Source organism: Pleurodeles waltl, chromosome 10 (genome assembly GCF_031143425.1).
Source record: "Pleurodeles waltl isolate 20211129_DDA chromosome 10, aPleWal1.hap1.20221129, whole genome shotgun sequence".
NCBI lineage: Eukaryota > Metazoa > Chordata > Amphibia > Caudata > Salamandridae > Pleurodeles > Pleurodeles waltl.
The window spans coordinates 950,361,705-950,383,157 of NC_090449.1; positions in this window are offsets into that span (position 1 = coordinate 950,361,705).

The following is a 21,453-nucleotide window of genomic DNA, read 5'->3' on the forward strand; positions in this document are numbered from 1 at the left end:
CAGTGTTCCTAGCACAGAAACATTTTCCTTTTTTCTCCTGAATTAATTTGTAGTTAATCTCATGCACTCTTTGTGCTACGATCTCATGTCCGATGTGATACAAGTCAGCACTCCTACCCTGAGTGTCCCTCTTGCATACACTGTGCCCCACAACTCTGCAGCCTTTACGCAGTTGCGCTGTCTGTAAGTTGAGAGACAAAATCCGCCCTATAGTTGGGTAAAGCATCAGAACTGGCTGAAGGTGCCACAGAATGCCACAACAAATAAATCCATGGCACATAAATCCACTACACTCAACACATTTTAACATCTCAGAATAACATGCCACACAATTCGACTACACACACTTCGGCTCCACATCATTCCATGCCACATAATTACAAACCAATAAAATAAACTCCACATAATTTAACTCCACTCCATGCCAATGAATTCCACTTCACTTAACACCACTATGCTACATAATAACACTCCACTCCTAACAATATAATTACTCTCCACACAGCACAATGCATCTCCAGATAATTCCACTACACATAATTACACTCCAACCTACATTTCACCCCACGTATTTACACTGTACATATCTCCACTAAATTCCAAAACACGTAATTGCACTCCACAAAATAAATTCACATTTGCAACATGCCACATAATTCCACACCTTGTAATACTACTCCACACCATGCCACTTAATACCACTCCAAACAATCCCACATAATTCTACTCATCACACAATTCAGTGCCACATAATTCAGCACCACACAACATAATTACACTCCAAACAATATCACTCAGCCCCACATAATGACACTCCACATAATTACCCTCTACTCAATACAACATAAAACACCCCACATAAATGCACTTTATACCACATACCAGTAATCCACATAAATACACTGCACACCGTGACACATAGTTACAATAAGCATTGTTTCACTCAACACCACACATTTCCAAAACACACCACATAAATCCACACCAAACTACATATTTCAACTGCACAACACAATTCCACCACATACCTCCAATACACACCAAAGATTTCAACATCATGTCACAAACGTTTACAGCACACCACATAACTCAACTCCACACCATGCCACTCCACAACAAACAATACCATTCCTCATAATTAACTCCATAACACACATTCTCACTGTATATAATTCCACAAAAGTTAATACCATTTAATTACTATCCAATTAATTCCACAGCACACCATGCCACATATTTCCACTACACAACTCCACATCACACAACCCACACCACACAATTACATAACAAACAATTCCAATACAACCCATCTGTACATCGCACTTCCACAAAGCCTGTCATCTCCCCCCACACACCTACAGCCCCTCTCATCTCTCCCTGACTCTCCCAATACCCCCCTCATCTCACACTTCCACTGCCTCCTCTCATCGCTCCCTCACACTCCCTTTCTCCTTTCTATGCTGCCTGCTCAACACATGTTACTTTCCTGAACCTCCTTTCGCTGTCCACTGGTCCACCTCTCTCCTCCCGTACCCATGTGGGTGCCCCTCCCACTCGCCCTTCTCTCTCTCTCACACATCTCTTACTCTCTCAAATGATCCTCCTTCCTCTCTCATATTGGTTCACCTCAGGTCTTTTAGCAGAGTTTCTTTCCATGCCTTTTCAAGGTTTCCGTCCCTCATACCCAAGCTCTCCTCCTCTTCTGGGGGTGTCTTCTGCGTACACATGTGCACCTTTCTTATGTGTCTGTGTCCTGCTCTACCCTTCTTTCTCACTTTCTCACACAATCTTTCTGCTCCTCTGTCTGGAGTTCATTCACCACTTCATGTACAAGCTACCTATCCCTCTGTATCTTCCTTTCTATCTATTCTGTGCTGCTGTCACCCCTATCTATTTAACATTCCACATAATTCTATGACATAGATACACTACACACCACACAATTCCGCCCTACACAATTCAACAACTAACCATTCTAATTCAACCCATGTAATTCCACTCTAAACCACATACATCCACAAACACATGGGTAAAAGACACTGGCCCTCATTACGACCCTGGCGGTGGGTGTTAAAGTGGCGGTAATACCACCAACAGGCTGGCATTAAGTACTGCCAAATTATGACCAGGGCAGAAACAACAGCCACTCCAGCGGTAGCCACTAACAGCCAGGCAGGAGACAAAGCACCGCCCACCATATCATGACATTGCAATCTGCCACCTTTTCCGGGACGGTACCAACGACAACAAAAGCCTGGCAGAAACAGAGCTCAGAAGTGAAAGGTCTCACCATTGGAGACACAGGGAAGAACCACACCGCCATGGAACCCGAACTGCAGGTTTTCCCGATGATCTTCTACGTTGTGCTCCACTTGGAACACCAACGCCGACGAAGACGACGACAGTGAGTACAGCTGCCTAGCACACAAGGAAGGGAGGGAGGAAAACGAGAGTGACACACACACACACAACACACACACCATACACACAACCAGCTGCACACGTAAACCAATCGCACAAAACACATGGCAGAATAATACACGGACCATAATGCTGGAGTAATGACAATGTATTAGCATAGCAAAATCCACCCCACAAACCAAAAATATACAAATGTTCATAAAGGGCCAATGCCCAGTCCAAAGTCATGAGGGCACACAAGGCCACAAGGAACATTCCAAGGCCTAACGGGTTCACTGACACAGCCGAAGAGAACTCTGCAGGGGCATCATTTTGCAAGTGGGAAGGCACCTCAGGGCTACAGGGTTCTGGAGGGGACAACATGCCCATTGCTTGGTCCTGGGAGTGCAAAGCCACAGTCTCTGGAGTGGGTGACTTGCCCACTGGTTCTGGATTGGGCAACATGCCCATTGCTTTGTCCTGGGGAGTGCAAGGCCCCAGTCTCTGGAGTGGGTGACTTGCCCACTGGTTCTGGATGGGGCAACATGCCCATTGCTTTGTCCTGGGGAGTTCAAGGCCACAGTCTCTCAGGTGGGTGACCACCCCACTGGTTCTGGAGGGGGCAAAGTGCCCATTGCTTTGTCCTGGGGAGTGCAAGGCCACAGTCTCTCAAGTGGGTGACTTGCCCACTGGTTCTGGAGGGGGCAGCCTGCACAGTAGCCCCTAGCGGGTGGACTACCTGGCATCCACCGGTGGTGACGGCTGCACTGTGGTGGTGGTTGGAGGAGTCTCCTGGGCAGCCCCTGTGCTCACTGATGGCTGCATTGTGGTCGTGGTTGGAGGAGGCTCCTGGGCAGACCCTGCCCTCCCTGATGGCTGCAGATCCACAGCTGGCAGTGGAGGCCCTGTGACAGCTGGTGGTGGTGGTGTTAGCCTGACAGCATCCGCTGGCGTAGAGTGCCTTGTCTCCTCCTGCCCATGGGTCAGGGATCCTTTACCCTTCCTGGCAGGGAGGGCTGGGCTCTTCCCCTCTCTGCCTGGTGGTGCGGGCTCCTTCCCCTTCTTCACAGCTGGTGCAGGCTCCTTTCTCTTCTTCACTGCTGGTGCAGGCCCCTTCTTCACAGCTGGTGCAGGACTTTTCCCTTTCTTCTCTGGTGGTGCTGGCTCCTTCCCCTTCAGTGTTGTAGGTCTGGTATCCTTACCACCACGAGTAGGTGGTGCTACCACTGTACCCATGTCCTGTTTGGCTGAGGTGCTGGGCTGTGTCCTTGGCACCCTGCCCATACGTGCAGGACGGGGGGTGTAGGGAAGAGGTCAATTTATTTGGGAAAGGTAAAGCTTTTTAGGGACATTGGGGTGGGAAGAGGGAGGAGTAATGGGAGTGGAGGATGAGGGAGTGGTTGTTGGAGGTGTATGTCTGCTGGATTTGGGTACAGGTGCATGGGCTGTATGCTGATGTGAGGTGGATGGCTGTTGGGTGTGTGAGTGCTTGCGTTTGTGTCCTTTAGGAGGGGGGCAGACACGGTGGTAGAGGACACAGGTGATGCGTGCATGGCTATTGTGGAGGTGTCTGCCAGTGAGGTGTGTGTTCTGCTTGGTGTGGTGATGCTGATAGTGGATGTAGATGTAGTGCATGCAGGTGTGAGTGTGGACATGACTGGAAGGGGGGTGGAGGAGGAGGAGGAGAGGGAGACAGTGGAGGGAGTGGATGTTGTCATGTCTGCAACGGTATGGTGTTTGTGTGAGTGCCTGTGTGATGAACTGTGCTGCTTGTGTTGGCATGTGCCACTCTTGTGTGTTGCTTGTGTGCATGTTCGTCTGTATGTGTGCTTGGGCTGGGTTGGGTTTGAGGAGAAAGGGACTGGGAAGTGGAAGTTGGAGGGGGGACGGTAGAAACAGGGACAATGGCTGCCATCAGAGAGGAGGCCAGAGCCTGAACCGATCCCTGTTGGGCCGCCAATACACCATGAATGCTCTCCAGGAATGTATTGCATTGCTGTATCTGGGATGCCAGCCCCTGGATGGCATTCACAATGGTTGACTGCCCTACAGAGATGGATCTCAGGAGGTCAATAGCCTCCTCACTCAGGATAGTAGGGCTCACTGGGGCAGGGCCTGAGGTGCCTGGGGCGAAGAAGATGCCCACCCTCCTGGGTGAGTGGGCACGGGCAATTCGCTGAGGGGCTACTGGGAGGGCGGTGCTGCTACGGGGCATGGCGGCGGTACCTGCAGCTGGGGTGGTCACAGAGGTGTCCGCCACCACCAGGGAGCTCCCATCGGAGGAGGCATCAGAGTCTGTGTTGTCCCATCCAGCTCCCCTGGCCCTCCGTCCCACTTGTTCCCTCAGCGTCGATGGACTCTCCCTCCAGGGTCATGTGGGATGCAGCTCTCTCTGTTGCCGGTGTCCCTGCTCCTCTGCCAGATGATGCTAATGCACACAACGACAAGATGACAAAACAAGAAAGGGACGGAGAGAGACAAAGTATACACTGGGTCAATGACTGCACCAACACCACCATTGGTGTACACAGCACCCTCACACACAGGGAACAGGCCTACGCACTATGCATTGCACTACCAGTGAAATGGCTAGCAACTAAGGCATGAGGAGGAGCACACACCGCCAAGTGCATCACACCTGGGTCCCACGCAGCCCTGCCTAGATGTGACTACTAACAAGCTAGGTTACCTGTATTTGCCATGCAACCATTACCCTTACAGATGTGCCACGCTGCAATGTCTGGCCTGGCCTTAGGGGCACCCACTAACACACAACCACCACCAGGATACCATCCCCCCAACCATAAGTTGTAATGATACCCACTGTACTCACCTCCTTGTGGCTGCTGTGATTCCCTCAAGCGCACATCCAGCTCAGGGTAGGCCACCACCAGTATGCAGGCCATCAAGGGGGTCAGGGTCCGATAGGCACCCCTTCCTTGTTGGGAGGCCATCCCCAGCTGGGCCTCCGCAGTCTTCTGTGCCCAGCGTCTCAGGTCCTCCCACCATTTCTGACAGCGGATGCTCTGCCTGCCATAGACCCCCAGGGTCTGCTCCTCCTTGACAATGGCACACCATATTCCCTTATTTTGATGGGTGCTGACCTGCAGAAGCAGTAAAGACGGGAAAACACCATTAAACTAACAGTCCAGGCTGTCACACACATGGCCAACCATGCCCATTTCCATCACCATTGGCACACTCATTACCCAGCGCACGACAGTTACACCACAAACAGATAATCCCCCCTTTCACAATGCCTTGACACACATCCCATGCATCCATGCCACATGCAGCGTGCCCACAGTGTACTCACCTGTTGGTCTGGAGGCCCAAACAGCAGTCCGTACTGGGGTAGGACCCCATCCACCAGTCGCTCCACCTCCTCCGAAGTGAAGGATGGGGCCCTTTCCCCGGTCACAGGGGCCATGGTAGGTTCCAGACACAGGTCACAGCAGCACATGCAGTGTAGGTCTTCTCCACGTCACTGCCGGCGTACATCCCTATTGGCCACTGTACCCCATAGGACTCAATATTATCCAATGAGGAATTGCACGGCGGTTCACGACCGCCTACTGCCACGACGCACAACATCAGCAGAATTACCTCACTTCCACCTGTCCCTCCACACAGGGCAGGTTGTCGGCATTTCAGGGGGGGTGAACAAGCCTATCGATAATTGCTGTGTCACAGGATAAATAGGCACATACTTTTAAAATTACGCTGTAAGAAATACATGATTGCACAATGTGGACTGCTGTTGTGGTATAGTTGTTCAAATTATGACTATTCATTCTTGTACCCCTTAGATACCTACTGCTGCGGAGGAATAGGTGATGGGGACTTACCCCAGTGTACAGACTACTGGTGGACTTAGCCACACTGGAGGACAGGCTCATAATACTCACCTATAGACTGGACATGGCCACAGTGTAGGAAGTTGGCTCTGTATGTGCTATTTCAAAGTAAGGAATAGCATGCACAGAGTCCAAGGGTTCCCCTTAGAGGTAAAATAGTGGTAAAAATAGATAATACTAATGCTCTATTTTGTGGTAGTGTGGTCGAGCAGTAGGCTTATCCAAGGAGTAGTGTTAAGCATTTGTTGTACATACACATAGACAATAAATGAGGTACACACACTCAGAGACAAATCCAGCCAATAGGTTTTTGTATAGAAAAATATCTTTTCTTAGTTTATTTTAAGAACCACAGGTTCAAATTCTACATGTAATATCTCATTCGAAAGGTATTGCAGGTAAGTACTTTAGGAACTTTAAATCATAAAAATTGCATGTATACTTTTCAAGTTATTGACAAATAGCTGTTTTAAAAGTGGACACAGTGCAATTTTCACAGTTCCTGGGGGAGGTAAGTTTTTGTTAGTTTTACCAGGTAAGTAAGACACTTACAGGGTTCAGTTCTTGGTCCAAGGTAGCCCACCGTTGGGGGTTCAGAGCAACCCCAAAGTCACCACACCAGCAGCTCAGGGCCGGTCAGGTGCAGAGTTCAAAGTGGTGCCCAAAACACATAGGCTAGAATGGAGAGAAGGGGGAGCCCCGGTTCCGGTCTGCTTGCAGGTAAGTACCCGCGTCTTCGGAGGGCAGACCAGGGGGGTTTTGTAGGGCACCGGGGGGGACACAAGCCCACACAGAAATTTCACCCTCAGCAGCGCGGGGGCGGCCGGGTGCAGTGTAGAAACAGGCGTCGGGTTCGCAATGTTAGTCTATGAGAGATCTCGGGATCTCTTCAGCGCTGCAGGCAGGCAAGGGGGGGGTTCCTCGGGGAAACCTCCACTTGGGCAAGGGAGAGGGACTCCTGGGGGTCACTTCTCCAGTGAAAGTCCGGTCCTTCAGGTCCTGGGGGCTGCGGGTGCAGGGTCTCTCCCAGGCGTCGGGACTTTGGATTCAAAGAGTCGCGGTCAGGGGAAGCCTCGGGATTCCCTCTGCAGGCGGCGCTGTGGGGGCTCAGGGGGGACAGGATTTGGTACTCACAGTATCAGAGTAGTCCTGGGGTCCCTCCTGAGGTGTTGGATCTCCACCAGCCGAGTCGGGGTCGCCGGGTGCAGTGTTGCAAGTCTCACGCTTCTTGCGGGGAGCTTGCAGGGTTCTTTCAAGGCTGCTGGAAACAAAGTTGCAGCCTTTCTTGGAGCAGGTCCGCTGTCCTCGGGAGTTTCTTGTCTTTTCGAAGCAGGGGCAGTCCTCAGAGGATGTCGAGGTCGCTGGTCCCTTTGGAAGGCGTCGCTGGAGCAGGATCTTTGGAAGGCAGGAGACAGGCCGGTGAGTTTCTGGAGCCAAGGCAGTTGTTGTCTTCTGGTCTTCCTCTGCAGGGGTTTTCAGCTAGGCAGTCCTTCTTCTTGTAGTTGCAGGAATCTAATTTTCTAGGGTTCAGGGTAGCCCTTAAATACTAAATTTAAGGGCGTGTTTAGGTCTGGGGGGTTAGTAGCCAATGGCTACTAGCCCTGAGGGTGGGTACACCCTCTTTGTGCCTCCTCCCAAGGGGAGGGGGTCACAATCCTAACCCTATTGGGGGAATCCTCCATCTGCAAGATGGAGGATTTCTAAAAGTTAGAGTCACTTCAGCTCAGGACACCTTAGGGGCTGTCCTGACTGGCCAGTGACTCCTCCTTGTTGCTTTCTTTGTTCCCTCCAGCCTTGCCGCCAAAAGTGGGGGCCGTGGCCGGAGGGGGCGGGCAACTCCACTAAGCTGGAGTACCCTGCTGGGCTGTGACAAAGGGGTGAGCCTTTGAGGCTCACCGCCAGGTGTCACAGTTCCTGCCTGGGGGAGGTGTTAGCATCTCCACCCAGTGCAGGCTTTGTTACTGGCCTCAGAGTGACAAAGGCACTCTCCCCATGGGGCCAGCAACATGTCCCTGGTGTGGCAGGCTGCTGGAACTAGTCAGCCTACACAGACAGTCGGTTAAGTTTCAGGGGGCACCTCTAAGGTGCCCTCTGGGGTGTATTTTACAATAAAATGTACACTGGCATCAGTGTGCGTTTATTGTGCTGAGAAGTTTGATACCAAACTTCCCAGTTTTCAGTGTAGCCATTATGGTGCTGTGGAGTTCGTGTTTGACAGACTCCCAGACCATATACTCTTATGGCTACCCTGCACTTACAATGTCTAAGGTTTTGTTTAGACACTGTAGGGGTACCATGCTCAGGCACTGGTACCCTCACCTATGGTATAGTGCACCCTGCCTTAGGGCTGTAAGGCCTGCTAGAGGGGTGTCTTACCTATACTGCATAGGCAGTGAGAGGCTGGCATGGCACCCTGAGGGGAGTGCCATGTCGACTTACTCATTTTGTTCTCACTAGCACACACAGGCTTGTAAGCAGTGTGTCTGTGCTGAGTGAGGGGTCTCTAGGGTGGCATAAGACATGCTGCAGCCCTTAGAGACCTTCCTTGGCATCAGGGCCCTTGGTACTAGAAGTACCAGTTACAAGGGACTTATCTGAATGCCAGGGTGTGCCAATTGTGGATACAATGGTACATTTTAGGTGAAGGAACACTGGTGCTGGGGCCTGGTTAGCAGGGTCCCAGCACTCTTCTCAGTCAAGTCAGCATCAGTATCAGGCAAAAAGTGGGGGGTAACTGCAACAGGGAGCCATTTCTTTACACAAGCTCCCCCCAGCCCACAGGCCAGGAGACTCAGCCCAAGCTGGGAGAGTCTTCCTAGTCTGTCAGGCGAGGAAGAGTAGGAGAAATAGGCTGGTTAGTTGCAGGGCCTACTCTGCCTTACATCCTTCTGTTCAGGTCATTCCCTTTGGGGAACTGACCTACTTCCACAGTGATAGGATCTAGTCTGAATTGCCTCTTGTCTGCCTCTTCAATGTCTCCACCCATTCTTTCTATTTTGGTCTTAGAGGTATCCACCTCTGCTAACCTTATCTTGGCCAGGGTTACCCCTAGCTTACCCAGAGAGGTTACCCAGAGCTGGAGTAACCCCACCATGACCAATAGGGTCAGGGGGCCTAACTTGCTATTTGGCATGGGGTCAGACCACCATGCTAAGGATAGTGCAGCCATAAAGGCTAACACCCAGCAGAGGCCACTGACAGCTGTCAGTGCCCAGAACCACACCTTTAGCTCTTTACCTAAAAGGGAAGGGGCTAAGTTACAGGCCTCTTTGGGTTCAGGTTGCCTGTCTGCTGTATTAGAGTGGGGGGTTACCACATCTTGTAGTAAACACCCTTCTTCCACTCTTTCTTCTGTTAGCTGAGGAGCCACCCACTCAGGTTTAACAGTTGCCTGACTAGCCAGGACTTCTTGTGGGTCAGGTTGGACTTTATCAGGGCCATTTTTGGAGTTCTCCCCTACTGGAGCAGAATCTCCTTGGCTTGCTGTAACCTTGGCTAAAGGTTGTCCACCCTTCCTACTCTGTTTTCTTTTCTTCTTCTTCTGGGGCCTGCTTGCATTTACTGCAGAGGCAGGACTTCCAGAATCCTTGGGAGAGGACTGGCACTGGACCAGTTCCTCTCTTGGGCTCTGACTAACCTCTGGGTAGTCATTTCCAAGGAGACAATCAAGGGGGAGGTCTGTACTGACTACTACCCTTCTCCAGCTAAGAGTGCCACCCACTTCTATGGGTACTAAAGCCACAGGCCTCTTAGTGACCCTGTCTAGGCTAACTCTTACCCTGGCAGTCTCACCTGGGATGTACTGGTTTGAGAGCACCAGCCTGTCATGCACAATAGTGTGACTGGCACAAGTGTCTCTCAGGGCAGTGGTTGGGATTCCATTCACCAGTAGGTGGTGGAAGTGTCTACTTCCCTCTGGAATCTCCAACTCACCTGTTGGGCCCTGTTTCCAGTTGAAGGCTATGAAGACCTCCTCATCTGAGGAGTCATCTCCCATGGCTACACTGGTTACCCCTGGAATTTTGTTCTGGGGTTTGTTTTTGGGACAAGAAGTGTCCTTGGTGTGGTGCCCAGACTGTTTACAGTTGTGGCACCATGCCTTAGTGGCATCCCAGTTCTTACCCTGGTACCCACCTTTGTTTTGGGTTGTGTCTTGGGGCCCACCCACCTGTTCTGGTTTGTGGGGGCCTACAGAGGACTCTTTTTCTTTGTTTCTAGTGTCACCCACTTTCTCCTGGGGAGTTTTTGTAACCCCTTTCTTTTGGTCACCCCCAGTGGAAGTTTTGGTTACCCTAGTCTTGACCCAGTGGTCTGCCTTCTTTCCCAATTTTTGGGGAGAAATTGGACCTAGGTCTACCAGATACTGATGCAACTTTTCATTGAAGCAGTTACTTAAAATGTGTTCTTTCATAAACAAATTATAAAGCCCAACATAGTCACACACTTCATTTCCAGTTAACCAACCATCTAGTGTTTTTACTGAGTAGTCTACAAAATCAACCCAGGTCTGACTCGAGGATTTTTGAGCCCCCCTGAATCTAATTCTATACTCCTCAGTGGAGAATCCAAAGCCCTCAATCAGGGTACCCTTCATGAGGTCATAAGATTCTGCATCTTTTCCAGAGAGTGTGAGGAGTCTATCCCTACACTTTCCAGTGAACATTTCCCAAAGGAGAGCACCCCAGTGAGATCTGTTTACTTTTCTGGTTACACAAGCCCTCTCAAAAGCTGTGAACCATTTGGTGATGTCATCACCATCTTCATATTTAGTTACAATCCCTTTAGGGATTTTCAACATGTCAGGAGAATCTCTGACCCTATTTATGTTGCTGCCACCATTGATGGGTCCTAGGCCCATCTCTTGTCTTTCCCTCTCTATGGCTAGGATCTGTCTTTCCAAAGCCAATCTTTTGGCCATCCTGGCTAACTGGATGTCCTCTTCACTGGGGTTATCCTCAGTGATTTCAGAGGTGTTGGTCTCTCCTGTGAGGGAACCAGCATCTCTGACTATTATTTTTGGAGTCAGGGTTTGAGGGACCCTGTTCTCCCTAGATAGGACTGGTAGGGGGGAATTTTCCTCCTGGTCACTATCCTCTTCCTCTGAGTTGCCACCCTCAGACGGGTTGGCCTTTTCAAACTCTGCCAAAAGCTCCTGGAGCTGTATTTTGGTAGGTTTGGGGCCCATTGTTATTTTCTTTATTTTACAGAGTGACCTTAGCTCCCTCATCTTAAGATGGAGGTAAGGTGTGGTGTCGAGTTCCACCACAGTCACATCTGTGCTAGACATTTTGCTTCTAAAAGTTGGAATACTTTTTAAGAATCTACAACTGGTTCTAGAATCTAATTCAAACTTTTACAAACTTTTAAACTCTAAAAGAAATGCTAAACAGGATCTAACACAAGGCCCTAGCAGGTCTTTTAAGAATTTAGAAAACTTTTCAAATTGCAAAAATCAATTTCTAATGACAATTTTGGAATTTGTCGTGTGATCAGGTATTGGCTGAGTAGTCCAGCAAATGCAAAGTCTTGTACCCCACCGCTGATCCACCAATGTAGGAAGTTGGCTCTGTATGTGCTATTTCAAAGTAAGGAATAGCATGCACAGAGTCCAAGGGTTTCCCTTAGAGGTAAAATAGTGGTAAAAATAGATAATACTAATGCTCTATTTTGTGGTAGTGTGGTCGAGCAGTAGGCTTATCCAAGGAGTAGTGTTAAGCATTTGTTGTACATACACATAGACAATAAATGAGGTACACACTCAGAGACAAATCCAGCCAATAGGTTTTTGTATAGAAAAATATCTTTTCTTAGTTTATTTTAAGAACCACAGGTTCAAATTCTACATGTAATATCTCATTCGAAAGGTATTGCAGGTAAGTACTTTAGGAACTTTAAATCATAAAAATTGCATGTATACTTTTCAAGTTATTGACAAATAGCTGTTTTAAAAGTGGACACAGTGCAATTTTCACAGTTCCTGGGGGAGGTAAGTTTTTGTTAGTTTTACCAGGTAAGTAAGACACTTACAGGGTTCAGTTCTTGGTCCAAGGTAGCCCACCGTTGGGGGTTCAGAGCAACCCCAAAGTCACCACACCAGCAGCTCAGGGCCGGTCAGGTGCAGAGTTCAAAGTGGTGCCCAAAACACATAGGCTAGAATGGAGAGAAGGGGGAGCCCCGGTTCCGGTCTGCTTGCAGGTAAGTACCCGCGTCTTCGGAGGGCAGACCAGGGGGGTTTTGTAGGGCACCGGGGGGGACACAAGCCCACACAGAAATTTCACCCTCAGCAGCGCGGGGGCGGCCGGGTGCAGTGTAGAAACAGGCGTCGGGTTCGCAATGTTAGTCTATGAGAGATCTCGGGATCTCTTCAGCGCTGCAGGCAGGCAAGGGGGGGGTTCCTCGGGGAAACCTCCACTTGGGCAAGGGAGAGGGACTCCTGGGGGTCACTTCTCCAGTGAAAGTCCGGTCCTTCAGGTCCTGGGGGCTGCGGGTGCAGGGTCTCTCCCAGGCGTCGGGACTTTGGATTCAAAGAGTCGCGGTCAGGGGAAGCCTCGGGATTCCCTCTGCAGGCGGCGCTGTGGGGGCTCAGGGGGGACAGGATTTGGTACTCACAGTATCAGAGTAGTCCTGGGGTCCCTCCTGAGGTGTTGGATCTCCACCAGCCGAGTCGGGGTCGCCGGGTGCAGTGTTGCAAGTCTCACGCTTCTTGCGGGGAGCTTGCAGGGTTCTTTCAAGGCTGCTGGAAACAAAGTTGCAGCCTTTCTTGGAGCAGGTCCGCTGTCCTCGGGAGTTTCTTGTCTTTTCGAAGCAGGGGCAGTCCTCAGAGGATGTCGAGGTCGCTGGTCCCTTTGGAAGGCGTCGCTGGAGCAGGATCTTTGGAAGGCAGGAGACAGGCCGGTGAGTTTCTGGTGCCAAGGCAGTTGTCGTCTTCTGGTCTTCCTCTGCAGGGGTTTTCAGCTAGGCAGTCCTTCTTCTTGTAGTTGCAGGAATCTAATTTTCTAGGGTTCAGGGTAGCCCTTAAATACTAAATTTAAGGGCGTGTTTAGGTCTGGGGGGTTAGTAGCCAATGGCTACTAGCCCTGAGGGTGGGTACACCCTCTTTGTGCCTCCTCCCAAGGGGAGGGGGTCACAATCCTAACCCTATTGGGGGAATCCTCCATATGCAAGATGGAGGATTTCTAAAAGTTAGAGTCACTTCAGCTCAGGACACCTTAGGGGCTGTCCTGACTGGCCAGTGACTCCTCCTTGTTGCTTTCTTTGTTCCCTCCAGCCTTGCCGCCAAAAGTGGGGGCCGTGGCCGGAGGGGGCGGGCAACTCCACTAAGCTGGAGTGCCCTGCTGGGCTGTGACAAAGGGGTGAGCCTTTGAGGCTCACCGCCAGGTGTCACAGTTCCTGCCTGGGGGAGGTGTTAGCATCTCCACCCAGTGCAGGCTTTGTTACTGGCCTCAGAGTGACAAAGGCACTCTCCCCATGGGGCCAGCAACATGTCTCTGGTGTGGCAGGCTGCTGGAACTAGTCAGCCTACACAGACAGTCGGTTAAGTTTCAGGGGGCACCTCTAAGGTGCCCTCTGGGGTGTATTTTACAATAAAATGTACACTGGCATCAGTGTGCATTTATTGTGCTGAGAAGTTTGATACCAAACTTCCCAGTTTTCAGTGTAGCCATTATGGTGCTGTGGAGTTCGTGTTTGACAGACTCCCAGACCATATACTCTTATGGCTACCCTGCACTTACAATGTCTAAGGTTTTGTTTAGACACTGTAGGGGTACCATGCTCATGCACTGGTACCCTCACCTATGGTATAGTGCACCCTGCCTTAGGGCTGTAAGGCCTGCTAGAGGGGTGTCTTACCTATACTGCATAGGCAGTGAGAGGCTGGCATGGCACCCTGAGGGGAGTGCCATGTCGACTTACTCATTTTGTTCTCACTAGCACACACAGGCTTCTAAGCAGTGTGTCTGTGCTGAGTGAGGGGTCTCTAGGGTGGCATAAGACATGCTGCAGCCCTTAGAGACCTTCCTTGGCATCAGGGCCCTTGGTACTAGAAGTACCAGTTACAAGGGACTTATCTGAATGCCAGGGTGTGCCAATTGTGGATACAATGGTACATTTTAGGTGAAGGAACACTGGTGCTGGGGCCTGGTTAGCAGGGTCCCAGCACTCTTCTCAGTCAAGTCAGCATCAGTATCAGGCAAAAAGTGGGGGGTAACTGCAACAGGGAGCCATTTCTTTACACACAGTCACAGAGTTGTGTGCCCAGTTGGAGCCTGACTTGATCTCAGCTCTCCGTCATCGGACTGGGATCCCTCCTCTTGTGAAGGTTCTATCAGTGCTCCCTTTCCTGGCAACAGGTTCTTTCCAAGTGACAGTGGGCTTGGCAGCAAGAATGTCACAGCCAATGTTCTCAATCGTCTTGGAAAGAGTGTTGTCTGCCCTGGTAAAACACATGTGCAGCTACATTGCTTTTCACCAGGTGGAAGGTTTGGCCACCGTGAAGGCCGGACTCTATGCAGTGGAACATATCCCCAATATTAGTGGTGCGATTGATGGAACACATATTGCGTTTGTCCCCCACCGGCAGAATGAATAGGTGTACAGGAATCATAAGAGTTTTCCCTCCATGAATGTGCAGATGGTGTTCCTGGTGGACCAGTACATCTCCCACGTCAATGCTAAATATCCTGGGCCAGTGCATCATGCCTTTGTTCTAAGGAATAGCAGCATCCCAAATGTGATGGGGCAACTACAGAGGTACAAGGTGTGGCTTATAGGTGAGCCTTGGTCCCCACCCAGTGTATGTTAGTGTATACCTCTGCTGTTAGCCAAATAGGATAGTGTGTGGCTAAATGTTGTCCCTCAATACTTGCAGGTGACTCTGGCTACCCAAACATATTGTGGCTGCTGACCCCTGTGAGGAATGCCAGGACAAGGGCTAAAGAACATTATAATGAGGCACATAGGCGAACCAGAAGGATCATCGAGAGGACCTTCGGCCTCCTGAAGGCCAAGTTCAGGTGGCTCCATCTGACAGGTGGATACCTGTGCTACTCACCCAAGAAGGTCTGTCAGATAGTAGTGGCATGCTGCATGTTGTACAACCTGGCCCTCAGATGCCATGTACCTTTTCTGCAGGAGGAGGACACTGGAGATGCCCCTGTGGCAGCAGTGGACCCTGAGGACAGTGAGGATGAGGAGGCAGAGGATGAGGATGTGGACAACAGAACATTAGTGATCTGTCAGTATTTCCAATGACACACAGGTGCGACAGTGCAACTTCACATTTCTATGACTATTGTTAGATTCTTTGTGGCAGTGGCATGCTGGCATTACCCACTTGTTACCTCTACTTACTGCCACCTATGGACTGTCATTTTTCAGATGTTGGTGATATGACAAAAATGTCCTGATGTGATCACTACAGCCAGCAACAGGTCATTCATTCTATTCTCCCACTATGTACAGTTCATTTGCAATGGATGTAGCTGTTTCAATCAATACAAATTTGCAATACTTGAAATACTAGTAGTTGAGTTTTATCCAAGGGTGTTTATTGAAGTGCTAAGAAATTGAGCGGAAAGTGCAATGGAATGGGGTGATGATGGAGGAAAGTCCAGGGTATTGTTCAAATCTGTTTGTAGCACAGGTGCAGTGTCCAAGGGGACATAGGAAGGGGAGCAATGGCAGGTCAAGGTGGACAAGGTGACATTCAGGAGAGTCGCACTTCCTGGCGGTCGTCTTGGCAAGTGTCTCTGGCTTGTGTGTGAGTCGCAGGAAACGTTTGCGGGGTGGTTCACCTTCTGCAGTGGGAGGGATGCTGGGGGCCTGTGGGTCCTGTAGCGGGGCCTCCTGGCCACTCGCGGCAGCGGAAGTGGAGGGCTGTTCAGTGGACTGGCTATTGGTAGGGGCCCGCTGGTATGCTGTTGCCTCCCTCATTATGTTGGCCATGTCTGCCAGCACCCCTGCTATGGAGATCAGGGTGTTGTTAATGGCCTGGAAGTCCTCCATGATTCCCTGATACTGTCCTTCCTGCAGCCTCCTGTTCTCCTGCATGTTGTCTAGGATCTGGCCCATCGTATCCTGGGAATGTTGGTAGGCTCCTGGAGAGTTGGTTACCTGCTCCTGTCCTCCCCCTGGTGCACAGCAGCCCCCCCAGTGTCCCTGTTGGCCTGTGCCTCTGTCCCCTGAACGGTGTGCCCAGTACCACTGACCCCAGGTCTCTGATTGTCTTGGGGGCGAGGTGCGGACTGGGGTCCCTGTACAGGTGGGCACACTGCTGATTGACGTGTCAAGGGGACAGAAGTTTAGGTACGCTGGGTGGGCGCTGTGGTGTTGGTTCCTGATGGGGGAGGCTCTGTGGTGGTCTGTGAGTGGGCTTGGGAGACCGGCTGTCCAGTGGTACCTGATGGGCCAGGTACGTCCTCCAGATTCAGAAGTACAGAGTTACTGTCATCACTGGGGGCCTCTTCTGTTGGGGGACTGGATAGTGGTGGTACCTCCTCTCCAATGACATTGGCTGGGGTACCTGCGGGAATGTAAATTATGTATTATGCTTCAAGTGTATGACATTTGTACTTCCCTACCTTCCCCTCTATGGTTGGTGTTGCCCTGCCACCTTTGTTTGTGTATGATGATGTATTGTGGGATTGTTAGTTTACCTATGCTGTGCATATTTTAGTGATGGGTGTCCATGCAAGGCTGGGAGGGGTGTCCATGCAGGGCTTGGAATTGAGATTGTTGAGATGTGTAGGTGCAGTGTGTGGATTGGAGTGGAGTGGTGGGAGTAAGGAGGGTGGTGTGAAATGGCATGCAGGTATTGGGGGTGATAGGTAGTAAATATAGACTTACCAGTGTCCAGTCCTCCAGAAACTCCAGCGAGTCCCTCAGGATGCAGTATTGCCAGGACCTGCTGATGTTGTCCTTTGTTCTTGGGTGCTGTCCCACGGTGTTGGCCCTGTCCACGATTCTCTGCAATATCTCCATCTTCCTTGCTATAGATATCTGCTGTACCTATGCTCCAAAGCGCTGTGGCTCTACCCTGACAATTTCCTCCACCATGACCCTTAACCCCTCCTCAGTGAAACGGGGGTGCCTTTGTGGTGCCATGGGTGTTGTGTGATGTGTGTTGGTGAAGGTGTGTTGGTTGATGTGGTGGAGTGTGTGATGTGGAGTGCGTGAGGGGTGTATGGGTGTAAGTGGTTTGTGTGTTTTGCTGTCTCTGTGCTCTTCTTCTCAGTCTCCTGATGGCAATTGTTGTACGTAAGGGGTTGTGGGTAATGTGTGTGTGTGTTTTATAGTGGTGTGGTGTGTGTATGTGTGTCAGGTGCGTGTTTTTTGTATTGGCCAATGTGGTGGTGTTTTGTATGTGGGTGTTCATTCTTAGTGCAGCGGTATGTACCACCAATGGTTTACCGCCGTTGAATGTCCGCCGTGGTGATTCATGAGTCATAATGTAATGGGCATTGTTTTGTTGGCGTAACGGTATGGGTTTTGGGACCGTCATTTTATCACTGACCTTTGGGCTGTTGATTTGTGCGTGTGGCTGTATTCTGTCGGATTGGTGTGTGTGTGCCATAATATGGTGAATGGATATCTGCCACCGCAGCGGTATGTTGGCGGCCGTCATCATGGTGGATAGCGGGATTTACTGCCAGTGTCATATTAAGGGCCACCAATAGCTTGAGCTCTCGCAAATGCGAATCCGATTGTATTGCAAATGCTTGTTTAAATATAATAATCAATGTTGTGTGTTTATTTTGTCAATTGTTTTATGGAAGTTGTAACCCACATCATAAGTCAATGCAGACGTGACTTTGCTGAGTAGGCTCTAACCACTGGAGTTATTGATATGCCTTATCCGGCTACATTTTAATAGTCCAAATGGCCAGATTTTTCTGACTGAAGTTTTGTACTTGAAGAATGAGTTTCAAGTCAATCTCTGGTCAATTACTAAAGTCAGGAGTAATCACTGGAGGTCGATACCCCAGTCACTAGCTTGTAGAGCAGCCTTGACCAAAATGATGATACCTAGATGGTTATATTTATTTTGATGCTGTATCCATGATATGGATTCAGCAGGTGTTGAAGGAGTTGACTTTCACACTTTAGCTGGCACTTTGGGCATGAAAGGGAAATAGATTGCTATTGCACACCCTCAAGTTATGGTGTAAAAAGGTCAGCCAAGAGGTTCCTTAACTGGAATGTTGTTATTTAGCAGCAAAGAAAACTACATTTTGTAGAATAATGGATATCAGAGAAAGTTTGGTTGTACACTCCACTGCTCAGGGGACAAAGAACCCATAACTACACACACCACACTTGATCTACCACAATACACAAACCACAATACACAAACCACACTAGATCAACAGCAATGTCAGACTGGCCACACCAGGCATCGTCCATTTCCCTGGGAGGCTTGGAGGGTGGGGAGTCGCTTTTTTACTGGGGGACCAGTAAAAAAGTAGTGCAGCAGTTCAAAAGCACTACAGAGTTCCTCATATATACAACAGTTTTCAGGCAACAATAAAAGTGCCAAGATTAAGGTGATTAATGTAGCTGCTAGAGAAAGATCTGAGTTTTGTCTAGTGGCAGTTTTGACTCACCTAATGTAGTGAAGAGGGTTAATATTTCTTGTTAGACTTTTCATACTTGGCGTGGTCTCCCTTAACTTTTTGCCTCTGTTTCCCAGGTTGCTGATGTGTGCTGGACTCTGTTTTTGCTATTTTTGTCACTCTGGGCAGTTTACCACTGCTAACCAGTGCTAAAGTGCAAGTGCTCCTTTACAAAATGTGTATGTAATTGGCTTATCCATGATTGGCATATTTGATTTACTAGTAAGTCCCTAGTAAAGTGCACTAGAGGTGGCCACAGCCTGTAAATCAAATGCTACTAGTGGGCCTGCAGCACTGATTGTGCCACCCACATAAGTAGCTCTGTAATCATGTCTCAGACCTGCCACTGCAGTGTCTGTGTGCAGTTTTAACTGTAAATTCGATGTGGCAAGTTTACCCACTTGCCAGGTCTAAACCTTCCCTTTTCATACATGTAAGACACCCCTAAGGTAGGCCATAGGTAGCCCCAAGGGCAGGGTGCCGTGTATGGTTAAGGTAGGACATATAGGTGGTCATTCTGACCCTGGCGGTCTTTGACCGCCAGGGCGGAGGACCGCGGGAGCACCGCCGACAGGCCGGCGGTGCTCCAATGGGGATTCCGACCGCGGCGGTAAAGCCGCGGTCGGACCGGCACCACTGGCGGGGTCCCGCCAGTGTACCGCGGCCCCATTGAATCCTCCGCGGCGGCGCAGCTTGCTGCACCGCCGCGGGGATTCCGACCCCCCCTACCGCCATCCAGATCCCGGCGGTCGGACCGCCGAGATCCGGATGGCGGTAGGGGGGGTCGCGGGGCCCCTGGGGGCCCCTGCAGTGCCCATGCCACTGGCATGGGCATTGCAGGGGCCCCCGTAAGAGGGCCCCTACATGTATTTCACTGTCTGCTGCGCAGACAGTGAAATACGCGACGGGTGCAACTGCACCCGTCGCACAGCTTCCACTTCGCCGGCTCGATTCCGAGCCGGCTTCATCGTGGAAGCCTCTTTCCCGCTGGGCTGGCTGGCGGTCTGAAGGCGACCGCCCGCCAGCCCAGCGGGAAAGTCAGAATTACCGCCGCGGTCTTTCGACCGCGGAACGGTAACCTGACGGCGGGACTTTGGCGGGCGGCCTCCGCCGCCCGCCAAGGTCAGAATGAGGGCCATAGTAATTTGTATTATATGTCCTGACAGTGAAATATTGCTAAATTCGTTTTTCACTGTTGCAAGGCCTGTCCCTCTCATAGGTTAACATGGGGGCTACCTTTAAAATCTGATTAAAGTGTATATAACCTTTGGGAGCGGATAGATATGTGGAGTTTGGGGTCTCTCAGCTTAGAATTTAAAAATACATCTTTTAGTAAAGTTGATTTTAAGATTGTGTGTTTGAAAATGCCACTTTTAGAAAGTGTGCATTTTCTTGCTTAAACCATTTCTGTGACTCTGCCTGTTTGTGGATTCCTTGTCTGGGTCAGTTTGACAGTTGGAATGGTTGCAACTCTCACTAGACAGTGACACAAAGGGAGCTGGGGTATAGTCTGCATTTCCTGATGAGCCAACTGTGCTAGGAGGGGGGGGGGAGGAGGGGTCACTCACACCTGATAGGGCTGTGCCTGCCCTCACACAATACAGTCTCCAACCCCCTGGTGTGTGTCTGGGGCCTGGCCTGGGCAAGGCAGGATTTCACAAACAAAATAGACTTTCCTTTGAAGTAAGCCTACTTCAAAGGGCAAAATGGGTATCAGAAGGGCACCCAAAACCACAGACCTTAGAACACTTCTGGAAACCAAGAAGAACCTCTGCCTGGAAAAGAGCTGAAGAGCTGAGGAAGAAGAGCTGCCCTGCCTGTGACTGTGCTTTGTGGAGCTATCCTGTAGTTGCTGCTTCTGCCTGTGCCAGAGGACAAAGACTGGACTTTATGTTGCCTTCCTTCTTGTGAAGAACTCTCCAATGGCTTGATTTAGAGCTTGCCTCCTGTTGTTTGAAGTCTCGGGCCATCATAGACCTGTCTCTGCTGTCTCTGGAGAGACTCCTACTCTGCCAAGTGGTTTCCATCCAACTCCTGGGACCATGAAAGGAGAAGCTGGCAGCCCAAGAGTGAGAAATCCACACACAGACCGCCGTTCGGGAAAAAAAGATTGACGCAACGCCAATCTGCGGCTGAAAAATGGACGCGCCGTCGGCTTCACGGCTGAAAATCGATGCTCGCCTGCAACACGACCGGAAGATCGATGCTCGTGGTTGGAGAAACAACGTGCAGCATCGCTGACAGAGGCTGGTGAGATCGCAACCCGTGCGGCGTGGATTTCGGACCATCGTGCAAATGAATTCCTGATGCAAACACCGCTGGGCGTGTAAAAACAACGCACGACCTGCCCGGACCTGAGAGTGCTGACCGGATTGATGCATCGTTCTCCTGCGGAGAGAAGAAACAACGCACGACAACCCGACTGAAGGAGAAACAACGCAAGGTCTCACTTGTGAGTGAAAGCAACGCATCGCAAGCCCTTTTTGATGCACACTCGCCCGTGCAGGGTTATTTTTGACGCACCCAAGGTACATTTTCATGCTGACAGCATTAGCGTTGTGTTTAAAATTACATGAAGACTCTTT